Source organism: Protobothrops mucrosquamatus, unplaced genomic scaffold (assembly GCF_001527695.2).
Source record: "Protobothrops mucrosquamatus isolate PMUCROS unplaced genomic scaffold, P.Mucros_1.0 scaffold127, whole genome shotgun sequence".
Taxonomy (NCBI): Eukaryota; Metazoa; Chordata; class Lepidosauria; order Squamata; family Viperidae; genus Protobothrops; species Protobothrops mucrosquamatus.
Genome location: NW_015386494.1, coordinates 133,192 through 156,399, shown reverse-complemented (window position 1 = coordinate 156,399; position 23,208 = coordinate 133,192).

Sequence of the window (23,208 nt, the reverse complement as noted above, 5' to 3'; positions counted from 1 at the left end):
GCAAAGCTGACTATGGAATTCTGAGAGTTGAAATCCACACTTCTTCAAATTGCCAGGGTCAAGAAATACTGATCTAGACTAAATATTTCTATCTCTTTTAATAATTTCTCCTAAGCTTTGATTTCCAGACTTTTCCTTATTGTCTCCTTACTACCACTTGTGGCTCCTAGAGCTTCTGGGTCCTCTTGCCATTTCAAGATAAACCATCAAAGCACTAGCCAAGATGAGGCAGTACACAGGTTTTCCTTTTAGGTTTCATGGATAAATAAATTGAAAAAAACACACAAGATTTTGTTTCTTCATATGACAAAAGAGAGAGACTTTTGTATGCACAGAAATGGAAGGACTTACAAATTCCCACAATGGAAGAGCAGATGGTGAAGTTAATGGAATTGGCTGAAATGGTGAAACTGACTACTTGATGCAAGAAAAGACTTTGTCTAGCTTTGTTTCTACTTGGAGATCGCTTTTGGACTTTTTTCTTGAAATTAAAAAAAAACTTTAATTTTGGGATTTGACAGTTAGAACTGTTTATAATTATAGAAATAATGTGTGCCATGCTTAATCTTAGAGTAAAAAATAAATGTACTTTATATTTATCTCTGTACTGAAGAAAGCCAGAAGTTACTCTTTTTTCTACTTTTTTATTTCTTTTTCTTTTTTTGCATTCTTAACTTTGCCTTTTTCTGAGCTTTTCTTTCTCTAATTTTTGTTTGCTTGTTTGTTTGAATTTTACCTCTTGTTGTAACTTAAGTTTTTTTTAAAAAAAAAAGATGAGGAAGAATAGATGTTCACATAGGATAGCACCATACATTACAGCATCCCAAGAACAAGTTGAACAAGACCTTTGCCAAACTAAACAAAATTCTTAGTATATTCTAATTGAAATGTTCCCTTGCCAGAAACAAAGAAATGTTCTTTCAGAAATGTCATCACTCTGAATCCATTTAAGAAATAATTTTCAATTATTTCAATAAAATCTGAATAGTTCTGAATATTACTTCCATGGTTACAATTTTGTAATTCATTTCTATTTTTCCCCCTAAAATTTAGCTATAACACCAAATATAAAGCATGGAATGGAATTGTCATTCCAAGAAGAAAAACTATTTGTGTCCAGAACGTAAGTATTGTACTCATGAAAAAAGGTATTCCATAATGCACATCTTTTTTTCCGTTAATAGAAAAATGTCCATTCACACAATCAAGACATTTGATGCCATCATGACATTCCCCTGTCTTCAACAGATCTGGCAATTTCAAATCACTGCTACAATATCAATGCCCTTAGCAATATACTGTTGATGAATTAGGCTTCCCTTTTAGTACCAAGTAACTAAAACATTGCTCCAAAGCATTACATAAAATTAAAATGATAAGTAGATCTAGTCACAGTTAGTCATTGCTGTCTACTTATGAGTCACATAGAACTTGATCAAAAATCTTTTAAACATGGTTCTGATTCTTGACATCACTATGATGAGTGATATTACATCTTAATACCCAACGAGCTGGAATATAGTCCATCAGCATTGATCAGGCTTCCCCTCCAATAGTATAATTTAGTCTTATTCAACTATGTGCCCTCCAGATGTAGTGAACTATTAGCCCCCAGTCTTTACCCTTCTGCCAGTATAGAGTCCAGAATATATTGAGGGCCCCAAGTTAGAAAAGACTTGTATATATTTTGAACTACCTGAAGTTTGATATCTCAACTGCTTTGATAGTCCCAGAAGTAGTAAGATAAAAGTGTGTACTACAACTGAAGGTCTGTGTTTGGCTTCTCTTTATCTCTTCTTTGTAACCACCAAAGAAAGATAGGAAAAAGAAACCATTTTTTCCAGCTGAATTTTTCTGAATAATCTATCCCTTCCTCAGAAACCCATTTATAAACTTAGTTTCCATACAATTCCTACTAAGCTATGCTATTGGCAGATATTAAAATATCCCGTTAGAATAACCTTATATTTAGAATGAGCTGCATCATGCTCTTTCTCACAGATCTCTCTGCATTATTTGTGTGTTGGTGAAGCGGTCCCAATTATAAGGTTCTGTATGTTGCTATCTGTCCTGAATGTGTTGATCATATTTCAAAAACTGGCATAGATCACTTTTTTTCCCATTGCAGAAAAAAAAATGGCTATGGAGAGGAGACAGGAAAACATGACAAGTCTTCTTCTTTGCCAGAATGAGTTCAGAAAGGTTTTAGATATAGTAACCCACTTTTCTTTGGGCCTACTTAACAGGACAAGTAGACTTACTCTTGAAAAGCATCACAGATCAATCCTTTAAAATTAATGTAAACTCTTTTGTATGGAATAAAGAATCACATTTGCCTGAATTGCTGTTCTACGGTTAATTTTTCTGGGGACATAGCAAATAAAATGGTATTTGTAAATACAGTGTGCCAGAAATATATAATGACTTGCTTCCCAAATTAACAAACAAAACAAAGTATCCCAACAAAATTAAACATCATTCAAAGATTAGCCTATAGCCATGTATAGCCAGCTGATTTTAAAACATCCATAGAATTTAATGGAGGCGCCAGTTGACACTCCATTCAGCAGTTACATCTACACAAATATCTGTTGATATACATCATTAGATAAGAAGAAGAGTCATAGGGGTTCAATGATTATCATCATTGATAACAATTCAATGATTACAGTTGCAGGAATTGGGTATGTCTGGTTTAATGAAAAGAAGGATTAGGAGGGTGATATGACAGCAGTGTGCCAATATCTGTCACAAAGAAGAAGGCATCAACTTATTCTCCAAAGCACCTGAAGGCAGGACAAAAAGCAATGGATGGGAACTAATCAAGGAGAGAACCAACCTTAGAACGAAGGAGAAATTTCCTGACAGAACAATTAATCACTGGAACAACTTGCCTGGAACAGTGGACAGTGAACAGTGGAACAAGTTGTGGGTTTTAAGATTTTTATTGGAAAAATTATAAAGTTTCCTATTTGAGCTGGAAGTTGGACTAGAAGACTTCCAATGTCTCTTCCAACTTTGTTACTTTATTATTTCTGTTGTTTTTGTTATCTAAATTAGTGGAAATGCAAAATGTGGAGGGGAGAAAAATGATCATTCTGGAGGGGAAAAAAGAAAATAAAGCAGTAAACGTTTGTCTGTTCCAGAGAAATATCAACCCTAAAGGCTTCTCTTCTGACATATATGGCAAATAGGTTAAATTTGTGAAAGTAATTCAGAATGGATTCCTTTTTGTACAAAATGAGACAGTGTATAAACATGGCACTAATGTCAAAACTGGCAAGTTCTGCCAGTGTCCATATGTCTCTGCTCAAAAATGTACAAAACAAGCCTCATTCATTTGTAAAAGATGTGGCCCAAAACAACATGTGTTGGACAGTTGCATAAAAGACCTAAAAATAAAGAGCTTACAGCAGGCACATTTGCATAACAAAGAGCTATTGCCATCTCAATTAGTGTAAACAAAAGCTGACTCTGTGGAAATTACCCTAAAAACTATATAAATAAGGAGAAGTTGTGTAAAAAAAAAAAAAGCACTGTAGAGTCAAGAAGATTTGCAAATGTAAATGGTTGCAGATTTTCCCAAGATTTTTTTAGGCAATAAAATATATAGTTGGACCAAAACACTGTCTTCTTAATACAAATAGTACAATAGAACAGGTTTATTTTTCACTGATTTACATATTCCTGACACAGTCTTAGTATCTAAAGAGTAAGGTTTGGGGACCAAATAAAAGTAGGTCAAACGTTTGGGCACTAAGTTTGCACAGAAATATCATCTAATGAATTCCTGAAATAGTGCATTTCAGCAGCAACAGATTTGGAAAAGTCACATAATGTCTATGATAATATTATGAATCCCAGAGACAAAGGATTTTGATTTAAAGAGTTTGATTTAAAAAGAATGACAAATAGCAAATAGTAGTTGCCTCATGTTTTTAACTAGAGATATCTCAGCCAAAAACTCCTATTATAGGCAGGCTTTCTGACAGATACCAAAAGGGTTACTAAAAGCAATAGCAAAACAAGCTGGCAATGACAGTCATCCCATGAGGTAAGCTTGGCAGGTGTTTTATCCAGGAGAAAGTATTTTGAGGCAAAAGGATTCCTTTTGATTAAAACATGGCTTAAAGAATGGGACAATCCAGTGCCTGGATTCAAAAGCAGTTTAATAGTTTCATGCAACCCTTACAATGGACTTAACTGTTCTAGGGTTGTGCTTAGGATGCCTCAGAAAAAAAGGAAACAATTGATGCCTCCAGACAGAGAAAGTAATCCTTTCTGAAGTTCTATACTACTTGCTTGTTTTCACATGCTTAACAAGCAGCAAGCATCCATCCTGGCACCTCTTGAGTTACTGCCAATATTTGATTTATTGTTTACAGGAACACATTGAGCTGTCATCTTTTTTTTCTCCCCCACCCTCCTAGCCCCCGATTTTTGCTCTACATCCAGAAATTATGATGTTAACATTTACATAATGGTTGTAGATCAGGGGTGTCAAACTCAATTTCATTGAGGGCCACATCAGCATTGTGATTGCCCTCAGGGGGCTGGGTGGGTGCGGCCAGGGTGGGTGTAGCCTACTGGGTGAGCGTGGATGGAGTGGGTGTGGCCTACTGGGTGGGTATGGCCAGCTCTACATCGTTCGTGTCAAGGGTGCCTGTGGGGGCCTGGGCAGGAGTGGGATAGATCTGAGAGTCTCTGGCAGAAGGGGGTGGGACCAGGGCAAGTGCCAAGGCATGGTCCACTGGAGGAGCCTCACTGTTTCTCTCAGGCCATGTGGGGGGGGGCTTATGGAGCTAAGACTGAATGTGTTTCAGCATAGATGGCCACCACAAAATTGTACATTGGCTCCCGGCTGGCTTGGGCCAGGGCCAAGGCAGAGGGGGCCGTTCCCTCACTGTTTCCAGGATGGCTTCACGGGCCACATGAAACCACTTCGCGGGCCGCATCCAGCCCCTGGGCCTTGTATTTGATATGTCTGTTGTAGATGTTAACATCATAGTGGTTTAAACAGGAATCATCAAATTTTCATATGGTTGGAGCCTCGTGAATATTACTTTTTTTTCTAGTTTCTGATGTTAAACCAGCAACTTCTCAGGTTACTAAAAATAAAAAATTTAAGCCCCGGTGAAAGTACCTGAAAAAAGTCAGCATGTTTAAACTATGAAGCATTCATTAAGAAGTAATTCTGACCTATTCCATACCCCCATTCAAATGTTCCATCTTGGGAAAGTTTTGTGCTGGGAACAAGTTAACCTATGGGAATAAATGATTATTATCAAAATCATTTCTAAAAGAGAAAAGGGTAGAAATAGTTTTGGTATTCATATATGCAGAAATGTCTTGAAAAAAATATTCTAGTTCCAAACACAGCAATTTGGAAAGTTAGTAGTAATCTCATGGGAATTATTTCAATCTATCAGCAATTTGTACTTGTGTATTCTATGGGAAAACCCTAGTCCCTTTTTGTCAGAAAAAAAGGTTTATTTTTTTGTATCGTCCTTTCTCAAAGTTGTTCAGAAGACAAAATAACCTAAAAGAAATTACTATACTAATTTATCCCCCAAACATTCCAGTAATTGTCACATTATACCAGACACAATTAGACTGAATGACAGTCTTTTCTCTGTTGATCATAGGAATTTCTTATATATACAAACTGCAGCACACTATCAATCTTGTTCGGATGGTTTTTTTAACCAACAACTGCGACTGATTGCAAGTCATTTGAAAACACTGAGCCATGCATGAACATGACAAAAGTCAATTTAGATGGATTTGCAGGAGTACAAAGACCTACAGATGTAACACAATTCAGAACATTGCATTTTGGGAGCATATGTTTCCATCCATAACCCCTGCTATTTCATTAAATGCTGTAAGAAGGTCAAAAGTTTAATAAACTTCAATTTTATCTGCATAGTGAGTAATGTTCGATATCTCATTCAAAATTAGTGAAGGTTACAGTGACAACAATCAAGATCAACAGAGCAATTTAGGACAGCCCGCAGCTCTGCAGAAACAAAATTAGTCACCTGAATTTGGATCATAGCTTAGAACTATTAGATGACTCTGGAGATATAAATATACTTTTTTAATTTAAAAAAAATCTACTCCCATCTCACTAACACTGAGAATTTACTTCTCAGATAACCATTAATGTTTGTATCTGGCTATATCTCTCATTTTATGTTTGAAGTGCCATTCTTTATAGACCTTTCCAAAACACTTCAGAAAGAGTGTCTGCCAAAGGCTAAAAGAAAAGGGAATGTTTTGAGGTCATATTTAAATAGACTAGTGCTAAAAGGGGAAGAGGAGAAGAAGTTCTTAATGGAGGAGGCCATTCAGCGAAGGTATTAAACCAGCCATAATGGAAAGCAATATTGGATGAGGGTAAAGTTGATAAACAGGTAAGAATTGCTTTGATTAAAGTGAAAGTCCACATATTACAGTTACCTGTTCCTCTAAATTGTTCTTTTCTATAAAAATCTGATATGTTGAAGATGGGAGACTATAGTTGAATTTGGAAGCTCTCAGATTCTGGCAAAAGAGGTGAAAGGATCAAGTACTGAATTAGTCTCAGCTTATGGTGAAGAATTTGGACAGATGCTGCCTGTCACAGTAAACACTACTCAGCCAGGTATCTAACATGGCGTAAAACAATGTTATAAATTCTTTTTTTTTAATTATACACCATACACCAAAAACTACATAAACATAAATCTTTTGTTCTAACAGAACAGTGCTTTACATTTTAAATATTCTTTACATCTTATTTACATTTTATGTACATCAATAATTATGTCTTTTTCTTTCTCTGTTCTAGCCAATTATAACATTTATTCCAAATTTCATAAAATTCTGACGTCTCCTTGTCTTTTAATTCTAACGTAAGTTTGTTCATTTCTGCACATTCCAAAATTTTATACATAATCATATCATTTGTGGGAATATTTTCACTCTTCCAACATTGCGCATATGCTATACGAGCTGCAGTCAATATGTGTATAATGATGTGTTGGAGTTGTTTTTCCATCTTTAAATTTGTTATGCCCCAAAGAAATATTTCTGGTTTGAAATCCATTTGTATCTCAGTTATCTCCTGTATCCAATCTCTTATCCGTTCCCAATAATTTTTTACTTTGGGGCACAGCCACCACATGTGATAAAATGTTCCTTCTTTAATTTTACATTTCCAACACTTCGGGTCTATGTTTTTATACATTTTGGCCAATCTCGCCAGTGTTAAATGCCATCTGTAAATCATTTTATATTGATTCTCTCTATATGCCGTTGATAGAGTCAATTTGCAATTTCTGTTCCATAATCTTTCCCATTCCTCTAAATTTATATTTCGCCCCACATTTCGTGCCCATGCTATCATTGGCCCCTTCACTATTTCTTCTTCTAACTCTATCTCTAATGGAGAGAACACAATATTATAAATTCTTATTATTTCTGACCTTAACTGGACAATATTAGTACTCTAATAATCTTAATTGTTATGGTTTATAGTCTGATAATTTTTATTTCATTTTATCATGACTTAAAGATAGCACTAGATCTATTCCCCCAATGACAACTGACTTTTCCTGGGTAAAGAGAGAACAATATTGAGGCAGGCATGCAAAGTCCCAAAGGATTCATTTCTTTGCACTGTTCCACTCTTTGTAAAGCAAGGCTCTAGCCCACATGACTAGAAGTTACTACAGGGTGGATGTGTGTCCTTCCTTGCCTTCCTTGACCTCTTGGTGGCTTTCAGTATTATCAACCACAGTATCTTTCTGAATCATCTCAAAGGACTGGGAGTGGGCAGCATGGTGTTATACTGGTTTACCTCCTTTCTCTGGGTGTCAGTTCCAGTCGGTGGTATTTGTGGAAGAAAATCCTACCTTTGGTCCCTACCATGAGGGGTGCTGCAGAGGTCAGTGCTCTCTCCTCTCCTATTTAACATCTACATGAGACTATTGGATGAGCTCATCTGTCATCATGGGATGAGGTATCATCAGTATACTCTCTACTCACGGCAAGTTAAACAGTGCTGTGAACCTCTTATCCCATTGCCTAAGGAATAACAGGCTTCAACTGAACTCTGGCAAGACTGAGTGGCTTTGGGTTTTGAGACCCCACTGCCCCAAACAGACCCTGTGTGCAATCTGGGGGCTTTCCTAGACTTAAGACTCCTGCTTGATGAGCAGGTGGCGGTCATGACTAGGAGAGCCTTTGCACAATTTTATATTGTGTGCCAGTTGTGTCCATTCCTAGATTGAGGGGCCCTACTCTCAGTCACTCCTATCCTGATTACCTCCCAGTTGGACTAGTGCAATATGCTGTACATGGGGCTGCCCTTGTATAAAATGTGGAAGTGTGAGCAGTTATACAAGTTTCTGGTAGAACATACATTACAGCTGTGCTTTGCAAGCTGCACTGATAATCAGGCTTTTTCAGAGTCCAGTTCAAGGGTTGACCTTTAAAGCCCTTCATGACATGGGACCAGGTTATGTGAGGCACCACCTCTCCCTGATTTCATCCACTCACCCTACCAAAACCATCTATTGGCTAGGAAGCTATATTTGGCACACCATAAGTGAGGGGCCTCTTCTGCTGAGGTGCCTGCATTGTGGAATCTTTTCCTCATCATCACTCTGAACTTTCAAAGGTGCCTTAAGACCTGTTTATGCCAACAGGCCTGGGGATCCCAGCATGACTCCATTATTAATATCCCTTCATCTGTTATTTCCTTGTTCTGTTCTTTTTTTTTTACAGTTTTTAAATCTTTTTTATAGGGAATAATAAGTGGTTTTATGTATGTATTCAGTGGCTTTCCACTTAAAAACACTGGAATTCTGCAAGACTTTTAAATGGATCATTTTCCCTTTGGGAAGCAACCCTATCTCCTGGGTCTTGTTTTGCCACTTCCCTCCTTACGCTGCTATGCTGCCATAGCTCCAGTGCTTTTTTTCTAAAAAAAAAAAAAAGGTGCCAGAACTCACACATGTCATACAACCCGCCTTGCCTACCCTGCAAGGTTCCATCCAAAAAAGGTGCCGGAACTCCGTTCTGAGCGTTCTATGAGAAAAAAAAGCCCTGCATAGCTCCATGATAGCATTTCATTGGTCTTTTAAGCTCATGGTCTTTTGAACTAGGGGAAGGCACGAAGATGCCATAATGACCATGTGATTTCTTACTAATCACCAAGGGCTGAAGGGCTGAAACATATTGATACATGCAATGCACCCATTCTTGGAGCATTAAAATAGCCATATCCTCCAGAAGACTCAGCATGGCTGCTTTGAAGCCTTTTTCAGGTCATGTCCATAGGGCTTGCCAGCCTTTGCAGCAATCACACTGAGACGTCTGGTGAATGCTGCTGTCACAATATTTCAAAGGTTATACAAAGAAGGCTTTGTGAATGCTTTGTGCAGCCTTACAAAGCTAACATATTGAGGAGGAGGGAGCAGGATGCTGGTTGGGTGCCTTCTTTGTGTTTTCTTCAAAACTAGTCTGCTGGAGGAAGCACTATTGGCTTATGTGTGGTTCCCAGTTTTAAGATGCATAGGACCAGCTTTGCATTGTACCTGGAATAAAGATGTGTTATTCTACCATGTGGAAGAGACCTGAGATATAGGTAGCCAATTAAAATCAAGTGATCGAGCAAAGGAACTTGTGTTTTGCACTACGGCTCGTATTTAGCAGAATCCCAGATCCTGAGCTTGCCACCTCAAATGGATTTGCAGGTTCAGATGAAGCTGTCAGTCTTATCCAAAATTGTCTTTTTAAGCAAAGGTATCCCATCGATTCCAGCACAATTTCTCAACTGAACAAAAGTCCCTAAATTTAGGAGGGTTTTCCCTTTGGTTAGATTTAATACCCTCCCAACAGAGATCACTGAGGTGGGACACCAGGATATTCCATTTAAGCACAGGCTACGTGGCACAGGAACCACTGAAGAATTGGGCCACGTTGTATCATACTGTTCCTATTATGCTGTTTCAGGTCAGAAGTTGTTATACCTATTTTGAAATAAATGCTCTGGTAATTCATATTCATTTTCTTTTTACCTATTACTATCTATTCAGTTAGATTGTATCTCACTGAACATAGTAGCATACAGTTCTGCTATCTGTAGAATTCAGCTTCCCTTATCAGTAAACAACTTTTCAATGTTTTTTTGTTAGAGAAACTGATAAATGTTTTAAAAACTATATTTTATTTTACTTTAATCAATCAGTTATTCACATATAAGTTTCATAGTTCTGAATACTATTGTTTATTTTCACTACTCATTATTTGGGAACTGTATGTTACATTTTTGAATGTATTTTGAGCTGGTCTATGATTGTAATAAACTGAACTGAACTGCCTTTGGCCAAATTTAGTGTTCCACAGAAAATGTTCTCCACGGAAAATTTTGTACATATTTTTTTTCTATGTTCATTTGGTGCTTTGCATTTTTTTATTGAAGATGATGATGTCAGGCAAATGTCAATAAGACACAGGTTCTTGCATTTACCTTTCTTTTTATAAAGGCTAAGAAAGGAACGCATGAAATGCCCACCTCTCATTGTGTAATTATCTCTCCACTGAACGGTGACTTCCCTACCTTATTATGGTTTGATTAAATTTGATAAGAAGACAACATGAAATAAATTATTTTCTTTAGATCAGAAAGCAAGGGAAGCCATTGAGGCTACAAAAAATGGAAGGGTGTGTTACAAGAAAGATACTATTATTAAAAATAAAAAAGCAAAGATACTACCAATAGTACTAAGTATCTTGGATGCAAACAACTGGAACTCCATTTGAATACCATCAGCATTAACAAAATCACCATCAGTCAATTGCAAAAGGCAGCTTTACTTGAAAAGGCTTACATCCTGTGATGATACCTTTAACATCATAAACCAACAGCATCTACCTATCTCAAGTCCTTGATAAGGACTCAATCAGTGGATAAAAACACCATATCCTGTTTAAACACTGCAATTGTGTAAAAAGTCATAGTCACAACCACCACTACTGTCTTCAAAGAGATCTAAAGAAATTGCTGTATTCAAAAGCTTTTTACGCAGAGAAAATCTTCTGGAAATTCTGGAAGACATTTCATCGGTATTTATGTATAACATGGTGCCTCAGAGTCCTACCGATGACAGATCGTTTAGTCCTTGTTCTGTGTTTTATCCTGAACTTCTCAAGACACAATTAATGAATGGCTATGATAACACTGGCCCTAGCCATTATGTCTTCCAAGGTTGAGTAGGACTGGGTTGAGCAGCAAGATCTGAGTTGAGTAGCAAGCAGATTCATCTCCTGTATCGCAATCTCACTGATGGCTCAGCCCTCAGCATTTCAGAGGCAACTCACAGCTGCAATACACACTTAGAAACTATTATATATTATCTGTGACCTGCTTCCCCTTTTAAACTGCAAGGGAAATGTCATACTGTCAATTTATTTTATAGAAAGATACACAATGTTCTGGTTTTTCACTCAATTTCTTCTCTTTTGTTTGGTTTCTTCATTCTTTACTGTTAAGGAAAGTAAAAGAGCCTTTGATAATGTTCATTGCCCCAGAAAGTCCTACATTTATGAACTGATTGTCTAAATCCCACAATAACTATTGTATGGACTATTTGCTGCAGAGGAGAAAACAATCAATTTTAAATGTCAAAGGCTTAATAATAGCCCATAATGTAGTTTATTTGAAGGGCCAGACATCCCAAATAATCAAGAAACCTCTGTGGAAAGTGCAGAGGAATAATATAGCTGCCTCCTAACTATATGGCATTTTTGTTCTGGATCTTTAGTGATATTCAGGCAATAACAATAACAAATAAAATGCTTTATTTTTCAAAGTAATAATATTTAGTAAAATGCACAGAGCAGACTTGCTTAAAATTGGTCTCAGAAGAATTGATGTTGGTGTGCATTACTGATGTTGAAATGGCCCCCGATTTTACACTTCCAGAGTTGTCCACATTTTGCATATTTGCATATTAAATTTTGCAAGTTTGCATATTAAAGTAAATTCTACATTTTTCAATTTCAGTCTAAACAGTTATCTGACTTTGTGTTTGCATGTATTTTATATCTACTAATTATAATGGGTGCTATCATCCAAAAGGTGTCCAAGTCCGGCCCTGCTTATTTTAAATAGATTTACACATTGCTTGAAGCCATATTGTGATTTATTTGAACCTCAGAATATAAGCAGTACCTTGCTGGATTGGACCCTTAGCCCATTTAGTCCTCCAGTCTGTTTTCAATTGCAATTGTGTTATTGTGATTTATAATGACTTTGCTTCCAGAAATTGTGGATGCTCCAACACTGGAGGTTATTAAGAAGAGATTGGATTTGTCTGAAATGGCACAGGGTCTCCTTCTTGAGCAGGGGGTTGGACTAGAAGACCTCCAAGGTCCCTTCCACCTCTGTTATTCTGTTATTTATGCTATTCTGTTATTATGTGTAAGCCAATCCACTATGGTCTATTCAACAAACTATGATTTAAACAGCCTGGCTGAGAACAATTCTAATTCAATCAATAACATATCTTGGTTAATTAATTAAGTGCAACATGATTTGAAATAAGTGTCGCTCACATGGATGAGATCTACTGAAAAGTAATAGATATAAGATTGCTGCTTTATTATCCATTTTCAAAGGCCAACTGTACAAAGTATTTATTCTCTGGAAAAAATGAGAAATTAGTGCTAATTTCTAATCAAGATATATCTTGATATTAAGATTTTTTATTTCTCCATGTAATAAAATAACTCCAAATGCCTGGTATCACAAAGGTTGAAACTCCTTTTTCTATTTGGTTGTCTTCAGACCCCCATCTTTTATTCATAACCTCTTTGGTGGTGTTAGAAGACAGACTGTGTTGCTATAGCAATGCCCTGTATATCCTTACAATTTAAAAAAAAATCAACAAAGAGCCATTGATAACACATGTTGCCAAAGGTTACATAAGTTGAATGCTAAAATGGAAATATTTTTTTCCTTTACAGCATTGCCCTATAGATGCGTCCTGTAAATTCAATGAAACAGGTAAGGATATGACCTCTTCGTGAAGAATGATGAATAGTTTGGTTTCATGACATTATTCAGAATTAAATGCAACCTTGGTTTGTTTGTTTTTTTTACAATTTCAATGCGCTGCATTCAGTTTTTCAGGATGTCAAAATAGTGAAGTATTTTTAAAGGAATGGTGCTAAACTACTGCTGCATATTTTCAGTCTTCCAAATAATAAAATGTTATTTCAGTATCTAAGTAGGATCTAATGAGAAATACACTTAGGTCAGGAACAGACACTTAAGAAATCTCTAGTCATGCAGAAAGAAAATTAAACATGTCTGAAGTGTGTCTCTTAGGGTCTCTAAAATATTTTTGCCATCCTAAATTGGTTTCTATTCCTTTGTGTTTGGTTGCTACACACCAAAGGATGGTCTGATCTAGCTAACAATCCTGTCTGCAAGGGGGACATCTTAATTATGGACATGAAGGGAGATGTGTTTTGTTATAGAAATGTGAAATCTATGCCATAACCCAAATTCTAGCTTCACATATTACATTGACTAGGAATCAGAAATGAGCAAATTAAGACTTAGAGATGGTTATTTTTCTCCCTTCGCCTCTTATCCTTGAAGCTAGGAAGAGCTCCTCTGTTGACCAGCTTCCTGCTTCTATGAGTATGCTATAATCAGGAGAATTTTCTCAAGTGATTTTTTTTTCACTGCCCACTTGTTTCAGCACACAGAAAGGTTCACAGGATGCTTCTGTACTCTGAGGGACTCCATTGTTAAGAAATTGGACATAGTTGGGGATAATAAATATTAAATATAGAGGCATAAATGTTGGCATCAACACTAGTAATTTAAAGGCATAAACATTGGGGTTAAAAATCCCTAGAAATGATCATTGGCATTCAGGATGAAAAAAAAATGTAATGAGGATTGGAGATGAAAGGCAAACATGTATTTTAGGATTGTTAACATTTAAATAGTTTTTCAAGGTGAATTATTCTCCTTCAGATAAAATCACTCCATGCCAGATGGGTAAGTAGGAAGAACAAACTGAAAGTCCTCACCTAACAGAATCATTGGGAGAGGTGATTGTCTCCTCATGAATTATACACCTTGAGCACTTTCCCAGTTTTCCACCTTAAATAAGTGATTCAGTATTGAATGATTCCACACACCTATTGTAAATGAAAAATTAAGTTTAGAATGCAGGAGATAGCTACTTGCTAGAGAACATGAAATAGAATCCAGCAATATTGGCCCAGCTCCAATGTCTATAGGACAATGCCTATATCTGGGCTGTATATCACCTTCAGACTGTGCAAGTATATTTTATTTTTTATTTTATTTTATTATTTTAATTATTTGCTTGCCATCTCTCTGGCCAAAGCAACTCTGGCCGGCTTATGATAGAATAACAGTATAGTACCCAGATGTGCTTGTCCTTGGACACTGAATCCAATCATGCTTACCTCAAAGCACTTTCATTGCTTTGATTCAACAGTCAGATTTGGTGCATTTCTATTTTCAGTGTCAAAGAAGGCATTGATTCTTCCACAATGCAAACATTACTTATTCATGTCTTATTCATGTCTTCCTCTTTTCTATAAGGAAAGCAGCCAAGGATAACAGAAATACAGCAATCTGTTTGGCCTTTGATGGGAGCTTGTGGGCATGCATATATTGTGTACACACATGTGGCAGTATGGGGGATGAATTTTTAGGCAGAGAGCAGAAAGCAAAAAGCAAATCCCTTGTTGAGGAGAAAGCAGCCCTTCCCTTCATTAAATAGCCCTATCCTAACATTAACTTTTAACTTCAATATAAACTGCAATTTTTTCCACTAAAACCAAAGGGCATACTGCCACATACTTTTAACTATACCTAAATAAGGGGAAAAACAGGCACAAACAGGCAGAAAAAAGGATAGGAAAAAATAGGCATAATTACCTAGAACAGAGAAGCTAGAAACAAGGCTAACAGCAAAGCACATCGACCAACCAAAAAGAGGGATTTTCAAACAACAAACTCATGGAACAGGTGACTAATACTATTGTGGTATGCAATACATGTTCCATGTATGTGCCTATGCCCAAAGAACACCCAAACTATACATGCATTAGATGTAAACTATGTATGTAAAATACTGGAGGAAAAAGTAAGGAACTTAGAGGCAACTCTAGCCAAACCCCAACATACAAAAGAAAGCTCTGCCCAAACTGAACCAATTAATGAACAAATAACTCCCAGAGGATTTGACTCTACTGATAAACCCTTGGAAGAAGACAAATGGAGGTATGTCACACATAGAAGGAAACACAATACTCAAAGAAAGAAGCAGCATACAACTAACAAACCACTTCTGCCCAATCCAACCCAACCAGAAATAGCCCCACTAAAACTGAGCAATCGATTTCTCCCCTTAGATGAAAACACGCAGACCCACAACCTCCCCCTCAAAGAAAACAGGCAGACACCTAGCAAAGAAACAACTTCAAATATCCCTTAAAAAAATCACTTCAGATATCCCTTAAAAAGTCACATCAACAAACACACCAGAGATAAACAGAAAAGCACCCCAGACTGCAGGGGGCCCCCCCAAAAATAAGGTGAGTGTTGGTAATAGGAGATTCTATCCTCAAAGGAACGGAATCATCCATCTGCAGACCGGACATACAATCCAGGGAGATATGTTGTCTCCCTGGAGCAAAAATCAAAGATGTGGCTGAGAACCTAAACAAAATAATTAGGCCTACTGATTACTACCCTTTCCTCCTCCACCACATTGGGATGAATGACACAACAAAGAACCTGAGTACAATAATGAGAGATTACAAACAACTAGGCAATAAAGTTAAGAAACTAGGAGCACAAGTAGTGTTCTCATCTGTACTCCCAACAAAAGGCCAACACCCATTGAGGGGAAAAAAATCTAGAAATAAACCATTGGCTAAAGGGTTGGTGTTGCCAAAAAAACATTGGTTTCCTGGATCATGGACTGATTTCCTACGTGAAGGACTCTTGACAAGGGATAGGCTGCACCTCATGAAAACAGGGAAAAATGTACTCAGAAAAAGACTGGCCCAACTCATCAGGAGGGCTTTAAACTAAAATTGAGGGGGGGAAAGGGTGACCAATCTTTAGAAACTCTAGAACCCAAAACCAATCATAAATCCCAAGAAAACAAATCAATGAGGTAGGCAAAGACAAGAAAAAAGAAAACCCAAACAATAATCAGGATATACAGGAATCATACCCATGAACAGGCATAAAAGTCTTAAATGCTTATATACAAATGCTCAAAGCTTGGGGAACAAACAGGGTGAACTAGAAGCAATAGTACATGAGGGAGGGCATGACATAGTTGGCATTATAGAAACCTGGTGGGATGAAACCCATGAATGGAATGGACTGATAGATGGATACAAATTGTTCAAAAGAAACAGGTCCACAAAAAGAGGAGGGGGAGTTGCACTATATGTAAGAGAACACTACAGAAATGCACATGATCCAAGATAAAATCTCTCCAGAATGTATATGGGTCAATATAAAAGAGAGAAAAAGTGACATTACCATAGGTATATATTACAGGCCACCCAACCAATCAGAAGAAATAGATGAACTCTTTGCCAACCAGTTAAGAAATGTATGTAGGAAGCATACCACAGTAGTAATGGGAGACTTCAACTATCCAGATATCAACTGGGAAACAAACTCTGCAGCGAGTGGAAGATCAAATAGATTCCTGACCATCCTAGCCGACAACTTTGTCATCCAAAAGATGGAGGAGGGAACTAGACACAAAGCCATACTGGACTTAATTCTAACTAATAGAGAAGAAATGATAGAGGGAGTTGAAGTTGCCGGAACCTTGGACGAAAATGACCACGTCATACTGGAATTTAATACTGCAAACACTAGCAACAGAAAACAATACAACCAGTGTCTTGAACTTCAAAAGAGCTGACTTTAACAAACTCAGAGAGAACCTAGGAAAGATCCCATGGATGAAAATTCTAAAGGGGAAAACAACCCAAGAAACACGGGAAACTCTGAAAAATGTGATCATAAAAGCCCAGACCAGCACAATACCACTGAAAAAGAAAAATAAGAAATTCAAGAAGAAACCAACGTGGCTGTATAAAGATCCCTCTGACAAACTGAAAGACAAAAAGGACAAATACAAAAAATGAAAAGAGGGGCACATAACTAAGGCCGATTATCAGCAGACAGCCAGAACATGCAAAGATGAAGTCAGGAAAGCAAAGGCTCAGAACAAACAAAGAATTGCAACAAAAATCATGGATAATAAAAAAAGTTTCTTCCAACATATTAACAACAAGAAAAAAGTCAAGGAAACTGTAGGTCCACTAAAGAGAGAAGATGGCAAGGAAATAACAGGAAATAGGGAGAAAGCAGAGCTGCTTAACTCATAATTTGCATCAGTCTTCACAGAAAAAGAAACTATAGCCCAACATACCCAAAAAAACACTGCAAAAGACAAATTAGAAACAAAAATTAAAATAAGCAAGAAAATGGTAAGAGAATATCTATCTGACCTTGACAAATATAAATCACTGGGGCCTAACAGATTACATCCCAGAGTTCTGAAGGAGCTGGCAGATGTTATCTCAGAACCATTGCACTACATCTTTCAAAAATCTTGGAGCACCAGGGAAGTACCTGAGGATTGGAAAAGGGCTGATGTGGTTCCCATCTTCAAGAAAGGGGGAAAAAACGGACCCAGGAAACTACAGACCAATCAGTTTAACATCAACATCTGGGAAGATCCTAGAAAAGATAATCAAAAAACAGATCTATGAACAACTAGAAGCAAACAAAGTTATAACCAGTAGCCAGCACAGGTTTGTTAAAAACAGATCATGCCAAACCAATCTAATTTCATTCTTCGACAAAGTGACTAAACTAATAGACCAGCGAAATACTGTGGATGTAGTATACTTAGACTTCAGTAAGGCATTTGATAAAGTACACAACCTATTCCTTGGTAAATTAGAAAAAGGTGGAATAGACAAACATCACCACCAGATGAATCTATAGCTGGCTGGCAAACCATACTCAACGAGTAGTCCTCAATGGCACTACATCCACATGGAGAGAAGTAAGCAGTGGGGTACCACAAGGTTCCGTCTTAGGCCCAGTACTCTTCAATATCTTCATCAATGACTTAGATGAGGGAATTGAAGGGGAACTCATCAAATGTGCAGATGACACCAAACTGGCAGGAATAGCCAACACCCCAGAAGATAAACTGAGGATCCAAAAAGATCTTGACAAACTTGAACAATGGGCCCTATCCAACAAAATGAATTTCAGTGTGGAGAAAAGCAAAGTTTTACATTTAGGCAGGAAAAAAAAATCAAAGGTACAAGTACAGATTGGGTGAGACCTGGTTTAAAAACAGTAACTGTGAAAGGGACCTTGGAAACCTAGTGGACAATCACTTAATCATCAGCCAGCAGTGTGCAGCAGCAGCCAAAAAAGCTAATATAATCCTGGGTTGTATAAACAGAGGCATAGAATCAAGATCACCGCTTTATAAAACCCTAGTAAGACCACAACTGGAATACTGCAGCCAATTTGGTCACCATATAACAAAAAAGATGTTGACGGTTTGGAAAAAATTCAGAGAAGAGCAACTAATATGATCAAAGGCCTGGATTCTAAAACATACAAAGAATGGCTGCAGGACTTGGGTTTGGCTAGTCTAAAGAAAAGAAGAAATAGGGAAGACATGATAGCAGTGTTCCCGTATCTGACGGCCTGCCACAAAGAAGAGGGGGGTCATGTTATTCACCAAAGCACCAGTGGGCAGGACAAGAAACAATGGTTGGAAGCTGATCAAAGAAAGAAGCAACCTGGAATTAAGGAGAAACTTCCTGACAGTGAGGACAATTAACCAGTAGAATAGCTTGCCCCCAGAAATCATGGGTGCTCCATCACTGGAGATTTTTAAGAAGAGGCTAGAGAGTCTCTTGTCTGAGATGGTATAGGTCCTCCTGCTTGAGCAGGGGGCTGGTCTAGAAGGCCTCCAAGATCTCTTCCAGTTCTATTCTATTCTATTCTATTCTATTCTGTTCTGTTCTGTTCTGTTCTGTTCTGTTCTATTCTATTCTATTCTAATGTGTAGTCAAGGATGTATGTCTGTAAGACAGTCATAGATTGATGCTGAGATGTGGCTTACACTACTACATCGTCTGGCTCGCAGATTGCAAAAGCTTGCCCATTCCTATTGTAATTCAATTTGATCAAATGGGTGTTGGGTGGCAGTGGAAGTTCCCTGTTATTGCTGTACTGTTTTCTGAAACCTCAGTATTGAACACCCCCCTCCCCAAGAATAATGCTCTCAGCTATATTAAACTGGGCAAAATGTGGGCTGGGATAATGGCTTATGTGCATAGAGCAAATGGAGAGAAGGGAAAGTGGCAGTTTTCAGAAATACTTAAGTGGGAAGTTGACCAAAGTTTCAAAGCAACTAGTCACTATAATTAGTGACTCCAGGGAATGGCACACACCTCGCCATACACTGAACATTGATTATCAAAAACCTTACGAGTACAGCAGAAATAAAATTGTGAAACATGATAGCAATGTTCCAATATCTCAGGGGCTGCCAAAAAGAAGAGGGAGTCAGGCTATTCTCCAAAGCGCCTGAAGGCAGGACAAGAAGCAACGGATGGAAACTAAACAAAGAGAGAAGCAACCTAGAACTAAGGAGAAATTTCCTGACAGTTAGAACAATTAACCAGTGGAACAACCTGCCTCCAGAAGCGGTGAATGCGCCAACACTGGAAGTTTTTAAGAAGAAACTGGACAGCCATTTGTCCGAAATGGTATAGGGTTTCCTGCCTGAGCAGGAGGTTGGACTAGATGACCTCCAAGGTCCCTTCCAACTTTATCATCATTATTATTATTATTATTATTATTATTATTATTATTATTATTATTATTATTATTATTATTATTATTATTATAGTTTTCAAGCCTGGCAAAGGACCTATTTTTTTCAAGATTATGCCTGAACCGCAGTTGATTTACTGTATATTTATATGTGCCATTTTTATTGCTCTCAGAATAAAGTGTACCTGATGTTCATAATTTTGGTCCCAGGTAGTTTTATTTATTGGCTTTGCCAACTGAGCCTCGACTGCTTCTGCCAACTATGGACCACTCTAAAGGATTCACTTCAGGGGGTGATTGCAATTGGTACCATCTCTGAACTTGCAGCACTGTGTTTCAAACTAGAACTCTGAATCATTAGTGTGTGTGAGGTACCATTGGAATGTGTTGAGGCCATTATCAATATCAGTTTCCTAATAAAGAGAGGAAAAGGGTTAAAGGGGGGAAAACATGGGCCAAAGTATAAAAAACAGGAGACTTCACCGACATTTGTTTTTCCCAATCATTGCTTGTTAGTCAAGCTATATATTACTAAAACTCTCATTATCACAACTTTTAACAGGGCAAAATACAGGGCAAAGTACACTTTTGAGAGCAAGCAACTAAATTTCATTTTTAATGTGTGCCAATGCGCCCACAGTAAAAAAAAATGACAAAAGTTATCTTATCTTATCTAATAGTGTATCACAGAGCAACAGTATTTGAACTAAGGTACCTTAAATGGGCTATCTTATAGAATGTGTCCAAAATCCAGGAACCATGATTCCCAAGGGAATGAAATTTGGGGTGGTTGTGGCTTCTTCAGTACTTTGCTTTGCTGCATTACTAGGCAGCTGCTGCAGTCACGTGATCTTCATTTCCAATGTTTTGTGAACATTTTTCTCAGCCTGTCTCACAATCCCTCACTCTCTCTCCCTTAACCAGCAGCAGTCACTTACCTGCCTGATGGGATGGGATGGGAAGGCAAGGGAAGGATCCCTGTGCATCCTTTTTGGCCCATGCCACTTCCCTGCATGCTCTCTTGATCTATGCCACTCTCCAAGGCCCTTCCCTTTTGTCACAAATTAGAAACCATGCTTGTAAATCAGCACGGTCAACCTGAAAAGAGTCAGTTTCTAAAAGGCTTGGATTCATTTGTTTTTTTGTTTATAAAATGTATTTGCTGCCTATCTTGTATCAAACAAGTATGGGCAGATAAAGTACATTCAGACTACAGACCTATGGAACTATGTCCCCGTGAATTCAATGTGGTTTCTTTGTTACTGGATAATTTACTGTTAATGACAAAGCCGAGAAGATGGCTTCATTCTGGCAGTGTAAAGTTTGATTTAGACACAGGAAAAGGAGAAATACAGTTTCCTTTACACACATCACACACTCAGGCAATCTTGATACTCAAATCAGGGCAAGCATACAGTATGTGTCATTTAGTTCAGCTAGCAGAAATATTGCTTGGTCTTTATTAAACATCAGCAATTATTTAAAAACACAGTTAACTGGCAAAATGGGATTAAAAAGCAGGGAGACAGAGAAACCTGAACAACAGGCAAACATTTACATTATCTATCTATCTATCTATCGATCAATTGATCAATACAGAATTTTCCACAATACTGCAAGGATTACATGGACAGTTCCAAAGAGAATCAAATTTTATTAGTCCAGCTTTAACTCTTCTATGTACACAGCACCAGCAGCAGAATAGAGACGGAAAGTTCTGTAAAGTACTACAAAGGTGATCCTTTAGTCTGCACCATTAAAGAAACAGTTCGGTATATAGGGAAGATGTATCCAATAGTTAGTAGATATGCATATGAAATTATTTACATTCCACCATTGTACTTAGTCATTTTTCTGACTGCTAAGCTAGCAAATATATTTCTTAGAACAGCAGCAAAAACTGTTAAGAAAAACCCTGGGTGCATGTTTTATTTTTAACCTTCATAAAACTGACTCTTTACACTAGGAAATACTTATTAAGGAGACTTCTGGAAACAAATATTTAAACTGAGTTAAAGAGCCACTTCTTGAAATAATGAGAGATTCGCAGGCTGTCAAAGCTGGAATGAGTAATCTTTCATGATTCTTGTGCTTACTCTCCCTTCCCCTGCAGATCTGGTTTAATGACTGAGAAACAGGTTCTGATCTCTAGGAAGAATGCAACAAAAATTAAGGAATGGGGTAAACCTTGCATGTGATATGTCCGTTCAAATGTTGCCAATAGAGATAACATTTAAAAGTAAAAGATGCCTGTTTATGGCTAGCATTTGGCATTTCATAAAAGTTTTTCTTTTCCACTACTATAGTGCTTCACTGTTTTAATTGTTGTTTTCACATCTATTGATTATTTGCTATTGGTCCTATTTGAGACATGGGCCATAAAAAGAATTGGTAAAGAATCAATGCTTGATGTGCAGTTCAGATTTAGCTCTCTGATAGTCAGATCAAATGAATCTACACCTCAAATGAACCTCACTGGCTCAAGTAAACAAGTGCACAAAAAACTGAGACTCAACAAAATTATTCAAAATTATTCTAGGAAAAGAAGAAGTCAAGGGCCAAAGGCCAATATCCGCTCTGTCCTATTTGTGAATTAAAAGCCAACCTGACATATTGCTACCACCAGACATCAAGAGAATGCACCCATCTATTAGGGGGGAGGATTTCAATTCCTGTATATCTGAAATGTTATCTTTTAGACCATCCAGACCATCCCCACTATCCAGTCAGAGCTGAAGAAGCTTCCTGGATGAGAAGTGAAACATTTTCCAAGAAAAACAATAAAGTCCAGTTGCCTCCTGAAAAAGCGCCTTTGGGAAAACCATGACCTGAGTGACTGAGAATCTCCATAGACATTTAGCTATGCACTTTGTGATGAACAACGTTTGAATGGTGCAGGAGTATGAATGGATTTCCAGAAAAGATTGCAGACTATAGGAACCGTTTGTGCTTCAGTTTGAGATGCAGACATCACAGACTCATCCCCAACAGCCTGCACCTATCTTCAACAGTGAGGAGACACAGGGCAGAAAACATCCTGCAGCCAAGAAGGCTCCACTCACATTTGCACTATTCAAGTGATCCTGAAGACACAGGTAAATCTCCAAATGGCCTCAACGACTCTGTAAAATAATGCAAATGACCACCTGTCTGTAAGGAGTATAAATCCTTCCATTCCCCACCATCCAGTCAGAACTGAAGAAGCTTCTTGGATGAGAGGTAAAACATCTTCAAAGAAAAACAAGAAAGTCCAGTTG